Source organism: Pseudophryne corroboree, chromosome 7, assembly GCF_028390025.1.
Source record: "Pseudophryne corroboree isolate aPseCor3 chromosome 7, aPseCor3.hap2, whole genome shotgun sequence".
NCBI lineage: Eukaryota > Metazoa > Chordata > Amphibia > Anura > Myobatrachidae > Pseudophryne > Pseudophryne corroboree.
Window position 1 is genome coordinate 409,130,402 of NC_086450.1, and position 19,904 is coordinate 409,150,305.

The window sequence follows — 19,904 nt, forward strand, 5'->3', positions numbered from 1 at the left end:
GTGGGACCTACCTCACGGCGCTATTGAATTTGCGTTGAATTGAATTGACCCCATAGTATTATGCTATTTACAACATACTGTAAGTACCAAGAAAAAGTTTTACTTTCTTATAGTATAAGCAATTGGCTGTTTTCAGCCAGCTGCAGCGACCAGGTCTGAATTAGTCCGTAAAAGGGGTGCAGCATTCCACATCGCAACCAAAATTGAATATGGATACATCTGTATTTCCTATTCCCCCCATCGTTGATCGTGACTCCCTCTGACAACCTCATCTTCCCTATACCACCCATCCCTGATCATAACTCCCATTGACATCTTCCATATACCCCGCATCCCTGACCGTGACTCCGTCTGACAACCTCATCTTTCCTATACCCCCATCCCTGATCGTGATTTCCAAGATTCTCTTATATATTTCCCCTCATCTCTGATTTTGACTCATTCCAACAACCTTCTCTTCCCTATTCTACCACCACCCATGATCGTGACCCCTTGTCTGGGAATTGATGGACATAGTTACTGCAGAGACTGCCAGCGGCCAAAGTAAGAACGGCAGCTGCAGCCAGGAATGCACTACAGACAAATACCTTGCAGCCTTCTCCTGCTCTGACTGGGTATAGTGTGAATAAGTTACAGCTCTCTCTCTCTCTGCCATTTCTCCCATTCCTTTCCTTCAGTCTCTCTCTGCCATCATCCGCTATTCCTCCTCTCTGTCCGGGTAGCAACCAAGTTGCCGGCTGCGGGTTCCTGGTGGTTAAGATACCAATGCCAGAATCCCGATACTCGGTGAAATACAATCCCCACTTATGTGGAGGCCCACACCACCACCCAGGAGAGGATGTAGCCCTGTCCCTGCCGAAGGTTTCCACTGGGTCCGAAGCATGGCGAGGGGACAGGCTGCGCTCACCGCCGGTATTCTGACTGTCGGGATCCTGGCATTGATCTCCTCCCTATTCCTCCTCTCTCTCTGTTCCTTCTCTATCTCTTCCATCTACCCCTATTCAACATCTCTCCCTCTCTCTCCCCTATCCCCCTATTCCTCATCTCTCTCCCATCTCCCCCTATTCCTCTTCTCTCTGCCGTCTTCCACTATTTCTTTTCTCTCTCCTGCCTCACCCTATTTCTTCTCCTCTCTACCGTCTCCCTCTATTCCACCTCTCTCTCTCCCATCTCCCTCAATTCCTCCTCTACCTCTCACCCCCAATTCCTCATCTCTTTAGTGTCTCCACCTATTCCTCCACTTTCTCTCCCCATATTCCTTCTCCTCCTCTCTCTCTCTCACACCCCCTATTCTTCCTCTCTCTCTCACCCCCTATTACTCCTCCCTCTCTCATCTACCCTTATTCCTCCTCTTTCTTTTTTTCTTTCTCCCAGCTCCACGTATACTTCTCTTTCCCTATGCCTTCTCTCTCTCTCTCTCTCTCTCCCGGCTACACCTATTCCTCTTCTCTCTGTGTGCCATCTCCCTCAATTTCTCCTCTTTCCTGGGCGTTGCGGAAGCAGAAGAGGACGCTCTAACGAGAGACCCTGTAGGTCTGAGAACCAATGCCATCTGGGCCACGCTGGAGCGATCAGAAGTGGGATTCCTCCTTCTTGCTTGAACTTCCTTATTACCCTGGGCAGGAGTAACACCGGAGGGAACATGTACGGCAGCCGAAAGTTCCATGGAATTGCCAGTGCATCCACCAACGCTGCTTGAGGATCCCTGGTCCTTGCTCTGAAGACTGGAACCTTGTGATTGTGTCGAGACACCATCAGGTCTACGTCTGGTAGGCCCCACTTGTCCACTAAGAGTTGAAATACTTCTGGATGAAGGCTCCACTCTCCGGCATGTACATCCTGACGAGGAAGTCCGCGTCCCAGTTGAGGACACCCGGAATGAACACTGCCGATATAGCTGGCAGATGGCGTTCCGCCCACTGAAGAATCCTTGACACTTCCATCATTGCCATGCGGCTTTGAGTGCCGCCTTGATGATTTAAGTATGCCACCGTGGTGGCATTGTCCAACTGTACTTGAACAGGCCTGTTCTGTATCAGATGCTGGGCCAGTTTCAGAGCATTGAACACTGCCCGCAATTCAAGAATGAGACTCCTCCCTGGTCCACCGACCCTGAAGAGAGTGTTGCTCCAACACCGCGCCCCAACCCCTCAGACTGGCATCCGTTCTCAGGAGGACCAAGTTGGATATCCAGAAGGGATGAATCCTGCTCAATCGTTGGTCCTGTAGCCATCAGCTCAGTGACAGACGAACCTCCGGAGACAAAGAGATCATTTGAGACCTGATCTAGTGAGGCAGGCCGTCCCACTTGGCAAGAATCAGCTTCTGCAGGGGGCGGGAATGAAATTGAGAGTACTCTACCATGTTGAAAGCCAACACCTTGAGCCCTAGTACTTGAATCGCCGAGCGTTTCGACACTCGCGGGCGAGAGGAAGCATCATATCTTGTCCTGAAGGGTCAGGACCTTCTCCTGTGACAAGAACAACCGCTGGTTGTGTGTGTCCAACAACGCCCCCAGGTGCACCATGCTCTGGGCAGGGTCCAGGAATGACTTCTTCCAGTTGATGAGCCACCCGTGGGCTTGCAGAAACTGGACCGTCAGATCCAGATGATGGAGGAGAACTTCTAGGGAATTTTCCAGGATCAGCAAGTCGTCCAGATACGGCAGGATCCTGATACCCTTACGGCAGAGAAAGGCCGTCATCACCACCATGACCTTGGTGAAGATTCGCGGAGCCGTGGTCAGTCCAAAAGGTAAGGCCCGGAATTGATAATGGAGGTTGCCAATAGCAAACCGCAGGTATTGCTGATGTGACATGGCAATAGGAATATGTAAGTAAGCATCCAGTATGTCCAGGGATACCATATAGTGCCCTGGCTCCAAAGCCAGAACAATAGAGCGAAGAGTTTCCATACGAAACTTGGATACACTCACAAACTTGTTCAAAGGCTTGAGGTTGAGAATGGGCTGGGAGGAACCATTCGGTTTCGGGACTAGGAACAGAGTTGAACAGTACCCCCTGCCTCTCTGAGCCAGAGGCTCCAGCACTACCACTCCTGTGTCCAGGAGGGATTGTATCACCAGATGGAGAGTTTTTGCCTTTACCTGATCCGAAGGGATGTTTGTCAGGCAAAATTGACGAGGGGGACGTTTCTTGAAGGATATGGCGTATCCGTGAGTAATGACTTCCCTTACCCAGGCGTCCGAAGTGGCCCTCAACCTTACCTTGTCACGTCTAGCAAAGTTTGAGGATCCGGCAGCTGAGATGTGCCCGAGGAGGTAGCAGGCTGTGAATGAACAAGATGAGGGGGCTGGATATAGTTCCTTCGCATGGGACACGGAGCAATGAAGAATGTAGGCGGGGTTTGAGAGTCAATGGAAAGTATTTATTATGTACAGGGCTGAGGTAGAGAACCGAGGCTGGAGCACGATGGTTAAGGAACGTAATTGCGGATAAAGAACTGCGGATTGTGGCTTGAAAGACGAGGTTGTGATTAATGAACTGCAGAACTGTGGATAGTGGTTAAAGACGTGGCTGGAGACGAAGAACTGTGGACTGTGATTTGAAAGACGAGACTGTAGATAATGAACTGTGGAACTGTGGATGGTGGTTGAAGACGTGGCTGGAGACAAGGACTGTGGACTGTGGTTTGGAAAACGAGGCTGAAGATAATAATCTATCAAAAAAGAAAAAGAAAAGAGGTAGCATTGTGGTGCACACAGTCAAAAACTCACTATTGTAAATTAATTAAAACGTAACTTTTATTATAGTATTTCAAATAAACTCCCCACCTATCTAAAAAAGCGAAATATTAAAAACTAGAAGATAGTAAGAAATAAAATAATAAAATCTGGCGCTGGGGCACCTGATATAGCTCCTATTAATAATCAATAATCGATCCAAATATCGATATTGATATTGTGTCTACACGTGGTATATACATTTTCACAACTGTGTATATTGCATAGTGATCCACCGATCAACAAAAACACAAACACTCCTCATATATTTAATCCATATCGTTGTATAATTGCGGAGTGAACCTAATAGATTGCTGCGAGTTTAATATATAAGGAGACACTAGTGACTGAATACTGGCCCTCATTCCGAGTTGTTCGCTCAGTCAAAATCTTCGCATCGCAGCGATTTTCCGCTTAATGCGCATGCGCAATGTTCGCACTGCGACTGCGCCAAGTAAATTTGCTATGCACTTAGTAATTTTACTCACGGCTTTTTCATCGTTCTGGCGATCGTAATGTGATTGACAGGAAATGGGTGTTACTGGGCGGAAACAGGCCGTTTTATGGGCGTGTGGGAAAAAACGCTACCGTTTCCGGAAAAAACGCAAGAGTGGACGGAGAAACGGAGGAGTGTCTGGGCGAACGCTGGGTGTGTTTGTGACGTCAAACCAGGAACGACAAGCACTGAACTGATCGCAGATGCCGAGTAAGTCTGGAGCTACTCAGAAACTGCTACGAGGTGTGTAATCGCAATATTGCAAATACATCGTTCGCAATTTTAAGATGCTAAGATTCACTCCCAGTAGGCGGCGGCTTAGCATGAGCAAATCTGCTAAAATCCGCTTGCGAGCGAACAACTCGGAATGACCTCCACTGTTCATACAGCTTACTGATTGACGTGTGTAAGATATAGGACCATTTAAAAAGATAGATTAATACGTGTATTGAGAGACAAGGTCAGGAAGCAATTTAGCCTTAATTCATAACACGTCAGAAATATAACCATGTTAGAATGGTGATTGAATCAGACGGTCCATCACACACCCTGAAGGGCAATCAATCATACCTGATTAATTAACAGCATTCACAATAAATATATCCATATGGGTAGCATAGGAATGGGGTTATAATCCCTTGCACCCACTGGGAAGTGAATTGTCATTGCTTCAGTTAGATGTGTTGAGTATTCACTCTGTAACTTTATCACATATTCCATCAGCATAGAGAGGAAGGAATAATCAGTCAAGCCGTTATTATTTCAACAAATTAATTTATTATTCTGTCACTTTAATATCTCATGAACATAATCTCCGGAGTTCTGCATAAACTCAAATTGCAAGCCATTTAATAGGAATATTTATCCAGATATTGTGAGCAGTTACAATTGCAGATCTTGTTCTGCACCCCAGCAGCTCATAGAGAAAAGAATGCATAACCTATTTGTTACATCATTGTTACAGTGACCTGTTCTGTTACTTCCTGATAGTGAAGAATTTAGCAGAATACATTTTTTGCAACAGTGTATGGGGAGACACATTATCTAAGTGAGTGGTTAGTTCAATTCACACAGGACGCTAGACTGTCCCATTTCACCACTCAGTGATAAATATACACTACAAAAACCCATTTTCATTGGTTAATCACTCCCCAATTATACAACGATATGGATTAAATATATGAGGAGTGTTTGTGTTTTTGTTGATCGGTGGATCACTATGCAATATACACAGTGGTGAAAATTTCTATACCACATGTAGACACAATATTAATATCGATATTTGGATCGATTATTGATTATTAATAGGAGCTATATCAGGTGCCCCAGCGCCAGATTTTATTATTTCATTTCTTACTATCTTCTAGTTTTTAATATTTCGCTTTTTTAGATAGGTGGGGAGTTTATTTGAAATACTATAATAAAAGTTACGTTTTAATTAATTTACAATAGTGAGTTTTTGACTGTGTGCACCACAATGCTACCTCTTTTCTTTTTCTTTTTTTTATAAATTATAGGTCCCTCAGGTAGCAGGTAGCACGTCCCCTCAGAAATATACCCAGACTATAAGGTTAATATGTTATACGGGGATTAAGTCATATTATACCGGTGCGGAAACACTTGTTTTTGTCTGAAGATAATAATCTGCAGGATGTGGTCGGTGGTACAAAGGCGTGGCTGGTGAAGGAGATCTGTGGAGTGTAGCTTGAAAAACGAGGCAGAAGACCCGGGTCCGACTGTGCCCAAAGAGTCTTACTGGACCGGGTTTTCCAGGAGCGCTTCCACAGGCAGTAGCAGGCTAGAAACGGCAGGGCTGCAGCAGCAACAGAGAACCGACCAAGCAGGATCAGGAGGAATCAGAATACAGCAGGAATCCCGGGAGCACAGGCTAAAGCACCTACAACAGGGTTATAACTTGAAGCACTGGCGTCCCTGTCCTAAACCAGCCCCCTTTTATAGGGAGAGCTTCCCCTGGATTGGCTGGAAGAAACAGGAAACAGGAACTATGCTTAAAACTTGGTCTCCAACATGGCAGCGCCCAGTAATGCAGACCTTTTTGCAAAGCCACATTGCTCACAGCCCCTGGTCTCCTAGCAACGGCTCAGCAAGAGCGACCCGCTGTAGCGGCACCACGAGCGGACCCCCTCACCGCCGGTACTGCTGCCCACGGATCCGGCGCAGCAGCCCACCTCCACCGCTGCCCGCACATCGCCAAGGAAGCCAGCCCCGCGGCCCCAGCGTACCGGTAAGACTCCGGACGCTGACAGTACCCCCCCTTTGCGGGTGGACTCCGGACACCTATGTGGTTTAGTTGGAAACTTGGCATGAAATGTCCGAAGAAGTCTTGGAGCATGGACATCCTCTGCATCTACCCAAGATCTCTCCTCTGGCCCATACCCAGAGCCGGCCCTAGCCAATATGATGCCCTAGGCAAGATTTTGGCTGGTGCCCCCTAGCACCACCGCTGGTTCCGCCTCTGACCTTGCACCTCTTTCCCAGCACCATCACCTCTCATCCAAAGCAGTACTTATTTTGTGGTTTGTAACCCCTATATTTTAAATAGGAACAGTTCGCACATTTGGCGCACAGACCAAAAGGGGGGTGTTTTTGCTGGCAAGGGACATGGCCACACAATAGTAACCCCAATTCCAATTACGCCACACAGTACTGCAACTTTATTCACATTTGATCATGCGATAGTGTCCATAATTCCTATTACATCCCACAGTAGTATCACTTTACCTTATAAACATTACTCCTCACAGTAGAGGCCCTTATTCACATTACATCACACTGAGTTGCTCCTTATTCACAATACACTACACCATATTGCTGTTTATTCACATTAGACGACACAGTAGTGCCCTTTCTATACGCAACGCCACATAGTAGAGCACCTTATACACATAATGCCACACAGTAATGCCATTTACACATATGAGACACCTTTTTAATGTCCTTATAAACATAATGCGCCTTACACATTATGACAACCTTTATTAATGCCCTTTTACACGTAATGTCCCTTACACATATGCAGCACATTATTAATGCCCTTATACACATAATGACACACATAGTGCCCCCTACACATTTGCTGCACATTATTAGTGCCCCTATACACATAATGACACACATATGGTAGTACCCTGTTACACATATGCGCCAATTATTAATGCCCTTATACACATAATGACACACTTAGTATCCCTTACACATATGTTGCACATTATTAATGCATTTTTACATGACACACATAATGCTCCTTACACATATTCCGAACACTACTGCACAACCAACCCACTCACGTGCACACAGCACTCACACTGCCACTAACACTGTGACCTCTGTCTCTGCTTGAACACAGATGTGTCCTCATAAATCTTGCCTCAATGCTAACGTCGGGCACATTTTTTTTTCATGAGAATGCATCTTATTTGCATTGCTATGTGGCTAGTATGCACACGCAGCTTCTGCTGATTAAAATGATATGCAGCATGCCTATATTCTGTGTGAGACTGTGGCTGTATCTGCATATGAAATGCTACACACAGAATATAGGCATGCCGCATATCATTTTAATCAGCAGAAGCTGCTGATGCCCCTAGGCATATCAAATGCCCTAGGCAATTGCCTAGTTTGCCTATGCCTATGGCCGGCTCTGCCCATACCCCTTCCAATCAACAAGGTACTGGATGCAACCATAACGTCTGCGAGAATCGAGGATCTTGTGAATCTCAAATTCGTCTCCATGTGCTGATTGGATCTTGGGTGATTTAGGCAGAGCGGCTCTGAACCGATTAAGTACCAATGGTTTTAAGAGAGAAATATAAAATGCATTAGGAATTCTTAACTGTGGAGGTAATTTCACTTTGTAAGCCACAGGATTCAACACTTTTTCGATTGGGTAAGGCCCAATAAATCTGGGAGCAAACTTTTTTGTAGGAACCTTTAATCTTAGGTTATGTGTGGAAACCCAAACCCGATCTCTTACCTTAAGGCTTGGTACAGCTTTTCGTTTCAGATCTGCATAGGTCTTATATCTCTTGGATGTCTTGAGCAAAGTCTTGTGAACTTGTTTCCAGGCTTCAGTAAATTGTCGAAGTGTTGACTCTGCGGCAGGAACCTCGAGCGTAGGCAGAAGTTGGAAGTCAGGAACTCTTGGATGGTAACCATAATTAATGAAGAATGGAGAAGATTTTGTGGCAGAGTGATAAAGATTGTTATAGGCAAATTCTGCGAACGGGAGGAAGTCCAGCCAATCGTCCTGTGAGGAGGACATGAATAAACGCAGAAAAGTCTCCAGATCCTGGTTTACTCTCTCTGTTTGACCATCCGTTTGGGGATGATATCCTGAGGAGAAGTTTAATTTCACGCCAAGAGCAGAACATAGGGATCTCCAAAACTTGCCCACAAATAGAGGACCTCTATCAGACACGATTTCCTGTGGTAGACCATGGAGTCGAAAGATCTCTGCTATAAACAATTTTGCCAACTGGGATGCAGATGGAAGATTAGCCAGAGGAACAAAGTGAGCCATTTTAGAGAATCGGTCAACTATGACCCATACTGTGTTCCGCCCACCAGACGTAGGTAAATCTGTAATAAAGTCCATAGAAATATGCGTCCATGGTCTTAGTGGTACCGGCAAAGGATGGAGTAACCCGGCTGGTGGACCTTTGGGACTTTTATGCTGGGCACATTTTGGACAGGCAGCTACGAATTCCTGAACGTCAGTCCTGAGATGAGGCCACCAGTAGGAGCGCTGAATGAATTTAAGTGTCTTATGACCGCCCGCATGGCCCATGAAGGAGGAGAAGTGAGCCCATGTAAGAAGTTTTTTGCGAAGATTTGGTGCAACGAAGATCTTCCCTGGAGGAGGAAGTGGAGAGGTATTAGTTGCAGAAAAAGAGGTGGATTCCAGGATAAATTGCTCTTTTGAACAGTCAGAGGGTTCTTCTGAACTTAGGGAGCGAGATAATGCATCTGCCTTTTTGTTGAGGGAACCTGGTCGGTAACTGAGTTTAAAATTAAAACGGGTAAAGAAGAGTGCCCATCTTGCTTGGCGTGGGTTCAGACATCGGGCTGACTGTAGATATAGGAGGTTCTTGTGATCCGTGGTCACCAAAATTGGATGCTGAGCTCCCTCCAACAAATACCTCCACTCCTCAAAGGCCAACTTAATTGCCAGTAATTCCTGTTCCCCAATAGCGTAATTCTGATCAGCGGGGGAGAAGCTTCGCGAGAAGAACGCACAAGGATGGACCTTGTTGTCCTCGAAAAGCTGGGATAATACTGCTCCTACTCCTACAGTAGAGGCATCAACCTCCACCAAGAACGGACGGCTGAGATCGGGTTGTCGAAGAACTGGAGCAGTCGTGAAGGCCTCCTTTAAAGATGAAAAAGCTTCCAAAGCCTCCGGAGACCACTTGGAAGGATTGGCTCCCTTCCTAGTTAATGCGGTTATAGGAGATATGACAGAAGAATAATTTTGAATGAATCTTTGGTAGAAGTTAGCAAACCCCAGGAAACGTTGAATTCCTTTAAGGGTAGCTGGAAGCACCCAATCCTGAATCGCCTGGACTTTAGCGGGGTCCATCTGTAACCTCTGTCCTGAAAGAATTTAACCGAGGAATGGAATCGTGGGTACTTTAAAGGTGCACTTCTCTAATTTACAGAATAACTGATTCCTTCGTAAACGAGTTAACACTTCTTTGACTTGTTCCCGATGGGTCTTCAGATCCCTAGAAAAAATGAGGATGTCATCCAGATACACTACCAAGCAGTCATAGAGGAGATCTCTGTAGATTTCGTTAACGAACTCTTGAAAGACAGCTGGGGCGTTACATAGGCCAAAAGGCATTACCAGGTATTCGTAATGGCCGTCGCGGGTATTAAATGCCGTCTTCCATTCGTCCACTGGGCGAATACGTATAAGATTGTAGGCCCCCCGTAAGTCCAACTTAGTAAATACAGTAGATCCTTTAACACGGTCGTACAGTTCTGGAATCAGAGGTAACGGATATCTGTTCTTAACTGTTATGTCATTGAGACCTCTATAGTCAATACAGGGCCGCAACCCCCATCCTTCTTTTTGACGAAGAAAAAACCCGCTCCGGCCGGAGATGTAGAAGACCTGATGAACCCTTTCTCCAAGTTCTCCCGGATATACTCCGACATGGTCTGTGTCTCGGGAAGTGAGAGAGGGTAAATTCGACCTCAGGGAGGAGTCTTACCGGGTACTAGCTCAATGGGACAATCCCAAGTACGATGCGGAGGCAAGGTGTCTGCCCCATGCTTACTGAAAACATCTTGAAAAGCTTGGTACTCCACAGGAAGGCCTGGAAGAACAGAGAGGTCTAACTGAAGGTAAACAGTTCTGAAAGCAGTCTTGTCCCCAAGAGAGAAAATTCCATAGTTTGCCAATCTATGTGGGGTTGTGTCTGATTAACCATGGAAACCCTAGGATTAGTTCATGAGAGGATTTAGGAATTACAAGGAAAGAGATTTTTTCTGAATGGAGAACTCTGACCTTCATCTTGAGAGGAATAGTACGAAAGGATATAATACCCTCAGGTATATAACTTCCATCCACTGCGGTAACAGAAATGGTACGATCCAAAGGAACCGTTTGTATTCCAGATCGTTTGACCAGAGCTGACGTAATGAAGCTTTCGGCGGCTCTGGAGTCGAGTAGTGCAGGGATGAGAAGAGAAGAAGAAGGGAGCTCCAATTGGGTTAACAGGACAGACTCTTTCTTGGTATGTAATTCTGAGAATTCTCCTAGCTTGACATCTCCAGCACAAACTAGGAGCGGGCATTTCCCAGGCGTAGATTGCAAGTTTTAACAAAGTGATGCACCACAATACAGGCAGATGTTCCCTTGTCGCCGTCTCTGACTTTCTTCATTGGAGAGGTGGGAGCGATTAATCTGCATGGGTTCTTCCGCAGTTGGTGATGATGGTGTTGGTGGAAGAACAACTCTAGGCTTAGGGCGATCTGACCGCAACCTCTCCATACAGCGTTCTCTGTACCTCAGGTCTAACTTATTGCATAAAGAAATTAGTTTATCCAACTTATCAGGTACATCCTGAGTTGCGAGGTCATCTTTGATCTTTTCGGAGAGACCGCTCCAGAAAGCTGCAATGAGAGCCTCCTCGTTCCAGTTCAGTTCTGAGGAAAGGGTGCGAAACTGGATCACATACTGACTGACCGTATGCGTGCCCTGACGGAGGCGCAGGATCTCCAATGAGGCGGCAGAAGTCCTGCCCGGTTCATCGAAGATTCTTCGAAAGGTGGCCACGAATTCTGGATAGTTAGATAAGATGGGATCCATCCTCTCCAACAAAGGTGAAGCCCATTCCAACGTTTGCCGGTAAGTAAAGAAATTATATAAGCTACTTTGGTTCGTGCTTAGGGAGGCCAATCCCGGGATCGGCGGGATCCCGGGATTTAGGCCCAAAAACGGCCGGGATTCAATCCCGGGATTGGAAGCTCCAATCCCGGGGATTGAGGGATCAGCGTTGAGCGTCCTCAGGACGCTCAGACGCTGCCCGGCTCCCTCCTCCTGTCTCCCCCTGCGCAGGGTGACCTGTGACTGTGAAGTCACGCTGCGCTTTCAGCAGCCGCCGAGCCGGAAAGTACGGCGGTCTTCAGCCGCCACCTCCTCCCGGCTCACCCTGTACTCACCTGCTGCCTCCTCCCGGCTCCCCTACACTCACCCGCCGGCTCCGCTGCACTCACCCGCCGGCTCCTCATCACCCGCTACCTGGCTGTGCAGGTACGGTTTTTTTTTATGTCTGCAGGGCGGGAGGGGCGGGGCGTGGGGGGCGGCCGGACACAGTCTAAAGCCAATCCCGGGTATCCTGGGAATCCCGGAATTGACCATTTTTCAATCCCGATACCCGGGATTGAAAAAATGGCCCGGGATTGGCTTCCCTATTCGTGCTGATGGGAAGTTGGCCAACTGTAGTTCGTACTGGATTTCGCACTGGTTAAGAAACCCGCGGCATTGTTTTGGATTCCCATCGAATTTACTGGGAGGTGGCAAATGCAACCGTGGAAGTGGTACTGGTACAGGAGGAAGCGGGACCGGAGTGCTAATGTGGGAGCAGCTGTAGATACTTGAGGGGCCGTCATGGCAACACAGAGAGAATCGAGACGTTCGGACATACTCTGCATGAACTGCACGATTTGAGATTGTGTGTCCTCCTGCTTACTTAAGCGAGACCAGATATCTGCAGTTGAATCCCCTCCTGAGGCCTGATCACCCGTCGAATCCATTGGGCCAGTGCTTACTGTCACGTCTAGCAAAGCTTGAGGATGCGGCAGCTGAGATTTGCCCGAGGAGGTAGCAGGCTGTGAATGAACAAGATGAGGGGGCTGGATATAGTTCCTTCGCATGGTACACGGAGCAATGAAGAATGTAGGTGGGGTCTGAGAGTCAATGGAAAGTACTGGCTGGAGCACGATGGTTAAGGAACGTAATTGCGGATAAAGAACTGCGGATTGTGGCTTGAAAGACGAGGTTGTAATTAATGAACTGCAGAACTGTGGATAGTGGTTAAAGACGTGGCTGGAGGCGAAGAACTGTGGACTGTGATTTGAAAGACGAGACTGTAGATAATGAACTGTGGAACTGTGAATGGTGGTTGAAAGCGAGATCAGATATCTGCAGTTGAATCCCCTCCTGAGGCCTGATCACCCGTCGAATCCATTGGGCCAGTGCTTACTGTCACGTCTAGCAAAGTTTGAGGATGCGGCAGCTGAGATTTGCCCGAGGAGGTAGCAGGCTGTGAATGAACAAGATGAGGGGGCTGGATATAGTTCCTTCGCATGGGACACGGAGCAATGAAGAATGTAGGTGGGGTCTGAGAGTCAATGGAAAGTATTTATTATGTACAGGGCTGAGGTAGAGAACCGAGGCTGGAGCACGATGGTTAAGGAACGTAATTGCGGATAAAGAACTGCGGATTGTGGCTTGAAAGACGAGGTTGTGATTAATGAACTGCAGAACTGTGGATAGTGGTTAAAGACGTGGCTGGAGGCGAAGAACTGTGGACTGTGGTTTGGAAAACGAGGCTGAAGATAATAATCTGCAGGATGTGGTCGGTGGTACAAAGGCGTGGCTGGTTAAGGAGATCTGTGGAGTGTGGCTTCAAAAATTAGGCAGAAGACCCGGGGCCGACTGTGCCCAAAGAGTCTTACTGGACCGGGTTTTCCAGGAGCGCTTCCACAGGCAGTAGCAGGCTAGAAACGGCAGGGCTGCAGCAGCAACAGAGAACCGACCAAGCAGGATCAGGAGGAATCAGAATACAGCAGGAATCCCGGGAGCACAGGCTAAAGCACCTACAACAGGGTTATAACTTGAAGCACTGGCGTCCCTGTCCTAAACCAGCCCCCTTTTATAGGGAGAGCTTCCCCTGGATTGGCTGGAAGAAACAGGAAACAGGAACTATGCTTAAAACTTGGTCTCCAACATGGCGGCGCCCAGTAATGCAGACCTTTTTGCAAAGCCACATTGCTCACTGCCCCTGGTCTCCTAGCAACGGCTCAGCAAGAGCGACCTGCTGTAGCGGCGTCCCGCCGCCACGAGTGGACCCCCTCACCGCCGCTACTGCTGCCCACGGATCCGGCGCAGCAACCCACCTCCACCGCTGCCTGCACATCGCCAAGGAAGCCAGCCCCGCGGCCCCAGCGTACCGGTAACACTCCGGACGCTGACATACCTGGGCAAACCGTAGAAGTCGGCCTCCCACCCTGGGATCCCCCAGAGGGAAGCCCGTCCCGTCATGCAGCAGACTTGTCTGTTTTGGAAGCAGGCTGACGGGCAGCCCAGGCATGCTTAGGTTGCATTGCTTTTGCAAGACTGTTTCGGGTACGCCTGACCCTTTGCTTTACCTGGAGGTAGAAAGGAACGAAAGGAGGTACTCTTAACCTTCGGATCAGTACTAGGTAGACATGCAGTCTTAGCGGAAGCTAAGTCAGCAACAATCTTGTTGAGATCCTCTCCAAAAAGGATGTTCCCTTTAAAAGGGAGCACCTCCATGGTTTTCTTAGAGTCCAGATCTAAAGACCAGGACCGCAACCAGAGAATCCGGTGAGCCAGAATGGACGTAGTAGACCCTTTGGTCGCCAGAACACCGGCATCAGAAGCCGCCTCCTGAATATAATGAGAGGCTGTAACAATATATGAAAGACATTGTCTAGCATTATCAGGAAAATCAGATGGCAACTCCGCTTCCACCTCCTGAACCCAGGCTACAATAGCTTCTGCAGCCCAAGAAGCCGCAAAAGTGGGCCTGTGCATAGCTCCTGCAAGTGTGTAAATAGACTTTAAGCAAGCCTCCAGACGTTTATCCGTCGGTTCCTACAGAGAGGTGAGGGTAGTGAAAGGCAGAGCTGATGACACCACCAGCCGAGCGACTTGTGAGTCCACCGGCGGTGGCGTTTCCCAATTTTTACTTAACTCCGCAGCGAGGGGATAGCGAGCTAGCATCTTCTTATGAGGTGTGAATTTATTTCCTGTATTCTCCCAGGATTCCTGACGTATGTCAACCAAGTGGTCAGAATGAGGCAAAACTAATTTAGTAACCTTCTGACGTTTGAACCTTTCAGGTTTCTAAGAGGCATCTGTGTTATGATTCCAGCACTCTGGTCTGAGGAGATCTTATTGCAAGGACCGGAGCACTGGAACGTAATGCTGGGGAAGGGTGCGGGAATGGAAAATAGCCCCTTGCGCCCTAACTCCGTTGTCTCGCCCGTGCTGTCAGAAATCCCCTGCGAGACTATGGTTGCTTGAGCCCATGGCAGCCGCGTTTGAAGGGCGGATTATGTCTGCCCAACTCCGATGCCCCCTCAGGTCTTAATGGGAGACAAAGGGAAATCCGAGACAGGGTGATAACAAGGGGCCCTCTGACTAAACAACCAGGCCAAGGGCTACAAGCTAACTGGAAACTAGAATATGTGCGGAAAAACCGCCAGGGAAAAGGACGACCAAAATATCCACTTGTCCACTCTCCTACCCGGCACCGCCGAGTTCCGGAGAGGACTTGTGGAAGCGGAACTCTCCGCAAATGCTCCGAAACAGAATATAAAGATAAAGCGGCTGAGCCGCAACACACGGCAGAGCCGCAACTCACGAACACCACTCGATATTCTCTGGTGATCGATGAGGACTACAGGGGACCAAACGACTTCTTGAGATGAGATGACAACTCCAAGATACAGGACTTCTGAGGACAGGAATGACCGGACACAGCAGGACTGGAACAGACGTTCAGCAAACCAAAACAGCATGCAGGAAGCTATTACCGGCGTCTGTGTGAAGCACTGAGAAGCATTTAACAAAGAGTCCTCCAATCAGATGCCCCCAGTCTAATTGCCCCAAATGCTGTGCAGCTGCCCTGCTGCATGCCCACAAGACCAGCGTGTATGTTGAAATCTGACCCTGCAACGGGGAACGCGGTCCGTCCATGGCGTCCCCATTGCCAGGGTCCAGGCGGCTCAGCCGCTCGGCGTCCCTGTGTTGCTAGGGAGCCGGCGGCTACGTATGCACGGCGTCCCTAGTTGCTAGGCGCCGGGCCGCGAGGACATCGCAGACCCCGGCGCCTAACAGTACCCCCCCCCCTTGAAGAGGGGTCAAGGAACCCCTAAAGCCAGGTTTCTGAGGAAATTCTCGAAAAAATGCACTCTTGAGCCTAGGGGCATGAAGATCCGTATCCAGGACCCAAGACCTTTCCTCCGGACCATAGCCTTTCCAGTGCACTAAAAAATAAAGCCGACCTCGGGACAATTTAGAGTCAAGAAGTTTCTCTACCAAGAATTTCTGTTGTCCCTGTACATCCACTGGAGATCTACCCTGAGAGATCCTCCGAGGAAATTTACTGGAAGAAATGTATTGTTTCAACAGGGAACAATGAAAAGTATTTCCAATCTTAAGGGATCTTGGTAAAACGTAGCCGAAAGGCAACTGGGTTGACCTTCTTAATAATAAGAAACGGTCCAATACATTTGGGTCCCAACCTAGCCGAGGATTGTCGAAGCCTGATGTTGTGAGTTGACAACCACACCTTATCTCCCACTCTAAAAGTGCAAGGACGTCGGAGCCTGTCAGAAAATTTCTTCTCTCGGAAGGCCGCTTTTCTGAGAGCAAGGTGCACTTTTTTCCAAATTGCTCTGAGATGGGAGGTTAAGGTTAGCGAGGAGACTGGAGAATGATGAAAAAAAGAATTGGCTCTGGGGTGAAAACCAAAAACTGAAAAGAATGGAGACTCTTTAGTGGAGGAATGACAAGAATTATTGTAAGCAAATTCAGCCAAAGGGAGAAACTCGGACCAATCATTCTGGAGTTTGGCTGAATACAAGCGCAAATATTGTTTTAATGACTGGTTGACTCGTTCGGCTTGCCCGTTGGATTGTGGGTGGTAACCGGATGTTAACGACAGTTTCATCTTTAATGAGGCACAAAAACATTTCCAGAATTGTGCGATGAATTGTGGACCCCGATCAGAAACAATATCAGTGGGCAACCCATGAAGCCTGAACACATGGCGGAGGAACAAAACTGCCAACCCTTGAGCAGAAGGCAATCGAGGAAGAGCAATAAAATGAGCCATTTTACTAAAACGGTCCACTACCACCCATATGACTCGGAATCCGGCTGAAAGGGGAAGGTCAACCACAAAATCCATGGAAATATGAGACCATGGCCTGAGAGGAACAGTTAAGGGCATAAGTTGCCCGATAGGCAAGGAACGGGGAACCTTATGCTGTGCACAAACCTGACATGAATAAACAAATTCCTTAACGTCTTTAGAAAGACTAGGCCACCATACTGAGCGAGAGACTAACTCCAATGTCTTAGTGACTCCCGGATGCCCTGAAACTTTGTTGTCATGAAATTCAGTTAAAACAGTGGCTCTCAAAAATTCAGGGACGTAAAGACGACCAGCAGGAGTAAATCTAGGAGCTTGGTGTTGAAGCTGGTTTAACTGGGTAAATAAATCCTGTGTGAGGCCTGCCCGGATGACCGAAGATGGAAGTATGGGGGTAACAACAGGATTGCTATTGTGAACTGGAAGAAAGCTACGTGACAGGGCATCAGCTTTAGTATTCTTGGAACCAGGCCTGAAAGTGATTATAAATTTGAAATGAGTAAAAAATAATGCCCAACGTGCTTGCCGGGCATTAAGCCGTTTAGCTGATTCAATGTATTGCAGGTTCTTATGATCAGTCAAAACCGAAATAGTATGTTTTGCTCCCTCCAGCCAATGCCTCCACTCCTCAAAAGCCCACTTTACCGCCAGTAACTCCCGATTACCAACGTCATAGTTGGATTCAGCGGAGGAGAATTTCCTGGACATAAAGGCACAAGGATATAACTCCAGAGAATCCGGATCCTTTTGAGAAAGGACAGCCCCCACTCCAACCTCTGAGGCATCAACCTCCACAACAAAGGGCAATTCCGGATTAGGATGTCTGAGGACTGGAGCCGAGACAAAGGCTTGTTTCAAGGCCCGGAAAGACAACTCAGCATCATGCGACCAGTTGGTAGGATCCGCTCCTTTCTTTGTCAGAGCCACTATGGGAGCAACCAGGTCAGAAAAAGAATGGATGAACCTCCTATAATAATTCGCAAACCCTAAAAAGCGCTGAATTGCTTTTAAATTGGTGGGTTGCGCCCAATTAAGGATGGCCTGGAGCTTCTTTGGTTCCATGGAAAATCCCTGAGGGGAAATTATGTACCCTAAAAAAGATACTTCCGTGACGTGAAAATCACACTTCTCCAGCTTGGCATATAAATGATTCTCACGTAACTTTTGAAGAACCAGACGCACCTGGGTAACATGTTGTTCCATCGATTCAGAATAAATCAAGATGTCGTCTAAATAAACGACCACGAATTTCCCTAGGAAGTCACGGAGCACATCATTAATGAGGTCTTGAAAAACTGCTGGAGCATTAGACAGGCCGAACGGCATCACCAGGAAAACGGTCAGGCAAATGCATCTTTGGTTCAGGGACTACCTTTGGGGAGGCTCGCAAAAGATCTTCCTGCGACCTCACCCGAAGAGAAAGATCCTGAACCATCTGAGTAAGTTCTTGAATCTGATTGACTAAGAGCTGGCCAGGATTTGGCCCTAAACCTGTCGGATTCATGAGGCCAAAAAACTTTAACAAAAACTGAATGAGAAAAAATTAAACCCTGTTTAATTTTAGTTTTTGGTAGGGCCGGTAATAATGTTATGATTCCAGCACTCTGGTCTGAGGAGATCTTATTGCAAGGACCGGAGCACTGGAACGTAATGCTGGGGAAGGGTGCGGGAATGGAAAATAGCCCCTTGCGCCCTAACTCCGTTGTCTCGCCCGTGCTGTCAGAAATCCCCTGCGAGACTATGGTTGCTTGAGCCCATGGCAGCCGCGTTTGAAGGGCGGATTATGTCTGCCCAACTCCGATGCCCCCTCAGGTCTTAATGGGAGACAAAGGGAAATCCGAGACAGGGTGATAACAAGGGGCCCTCTGACTAAACAACCAGGCCAAGGGCTACAAGCTAACTGGAAACTAGAATATGTGCGGAAAAACCGCCAGGGAAAAGGACAACCAAAATATCCACTTGTCCACTCTCCTACCCGGCACCGCCGAGTTCCGGAGAGGACTTGTGGAAGCGGAACCCTCCGCAAATGCTCCGAAACAGAATATAAAGATAAAGCGGCTGAGCCGCAACACACGGCAGAGCCGCAACTCACGAACACCACTCGATATTCTCTGGTGATCGATGAGGACTACAGGGGACCAAACGACTTCTTGAGATGAGATGACAACTCCAAGATGCAGGACTTCTGAGGACAGGAATGACCGGACACAGCAGGACTGGAACAGACGTTCAGCAAACCAAAACAGCATGCAGGAAGCTATTACCGGCGTCTGTGTGAAGCACTGAGAAGCATTTAACAAAGAGTCCTCCAATCAGATGCCCTCAGTCTAATTGCCCCAAATGCTGTGCAGCTGCCCTGCTGCACGCCCACAAGACCAGCGTGTATGTTGAAATCTGACCCTGCAACGGGGAACGCGGTCCGTCCATGGCGTCCCCGATGCCAGGGTCCAGGCGGCTCAGCCGCTCGGCGTCCCTGTGTTGCTAGGGAGCCGGCGGCTACGTACGCACGGCGTCCCTAGTTGCTAGGCGCCGGGCCGCGAGGACATCGCGGACCCCGGCGCCTAACAATCTGCAGGTTCTGTTTCATCATGAATTTGAAGAATCAGCCTGATAGCCTCCAGGAGGTCAGGAACATCCACCTGTGAAATAGATTCCCATCAGAAGCATCTGCATCAGTGTCTGAGGGGTTAGTATATACGCCATCTTCATCGGAAGAAGTATCCGTAACATGAGTGGATTGTGAGTAGGGAAGCCAATCCCGGGCTATTTTTTCAATCCCGGGTATCGGGATTGAAAAATGGCCAATCCCGGGATTTTCAGGATTGGCTTTTTGCTATGTGGCCGCCCCTCGCCCCCCCCTGCCCCGCACACACCATATACCAGGGGCGGGCAGGTGGGAAACATCCACTGTTTACTTCTGGTGAACTTCCAATCCCTGGGATTGAATCCCGGCCATTTATGGCCCTAAATCCCGGGATCCCGCCGATCCGATCCCGGGATTGGCCACCAT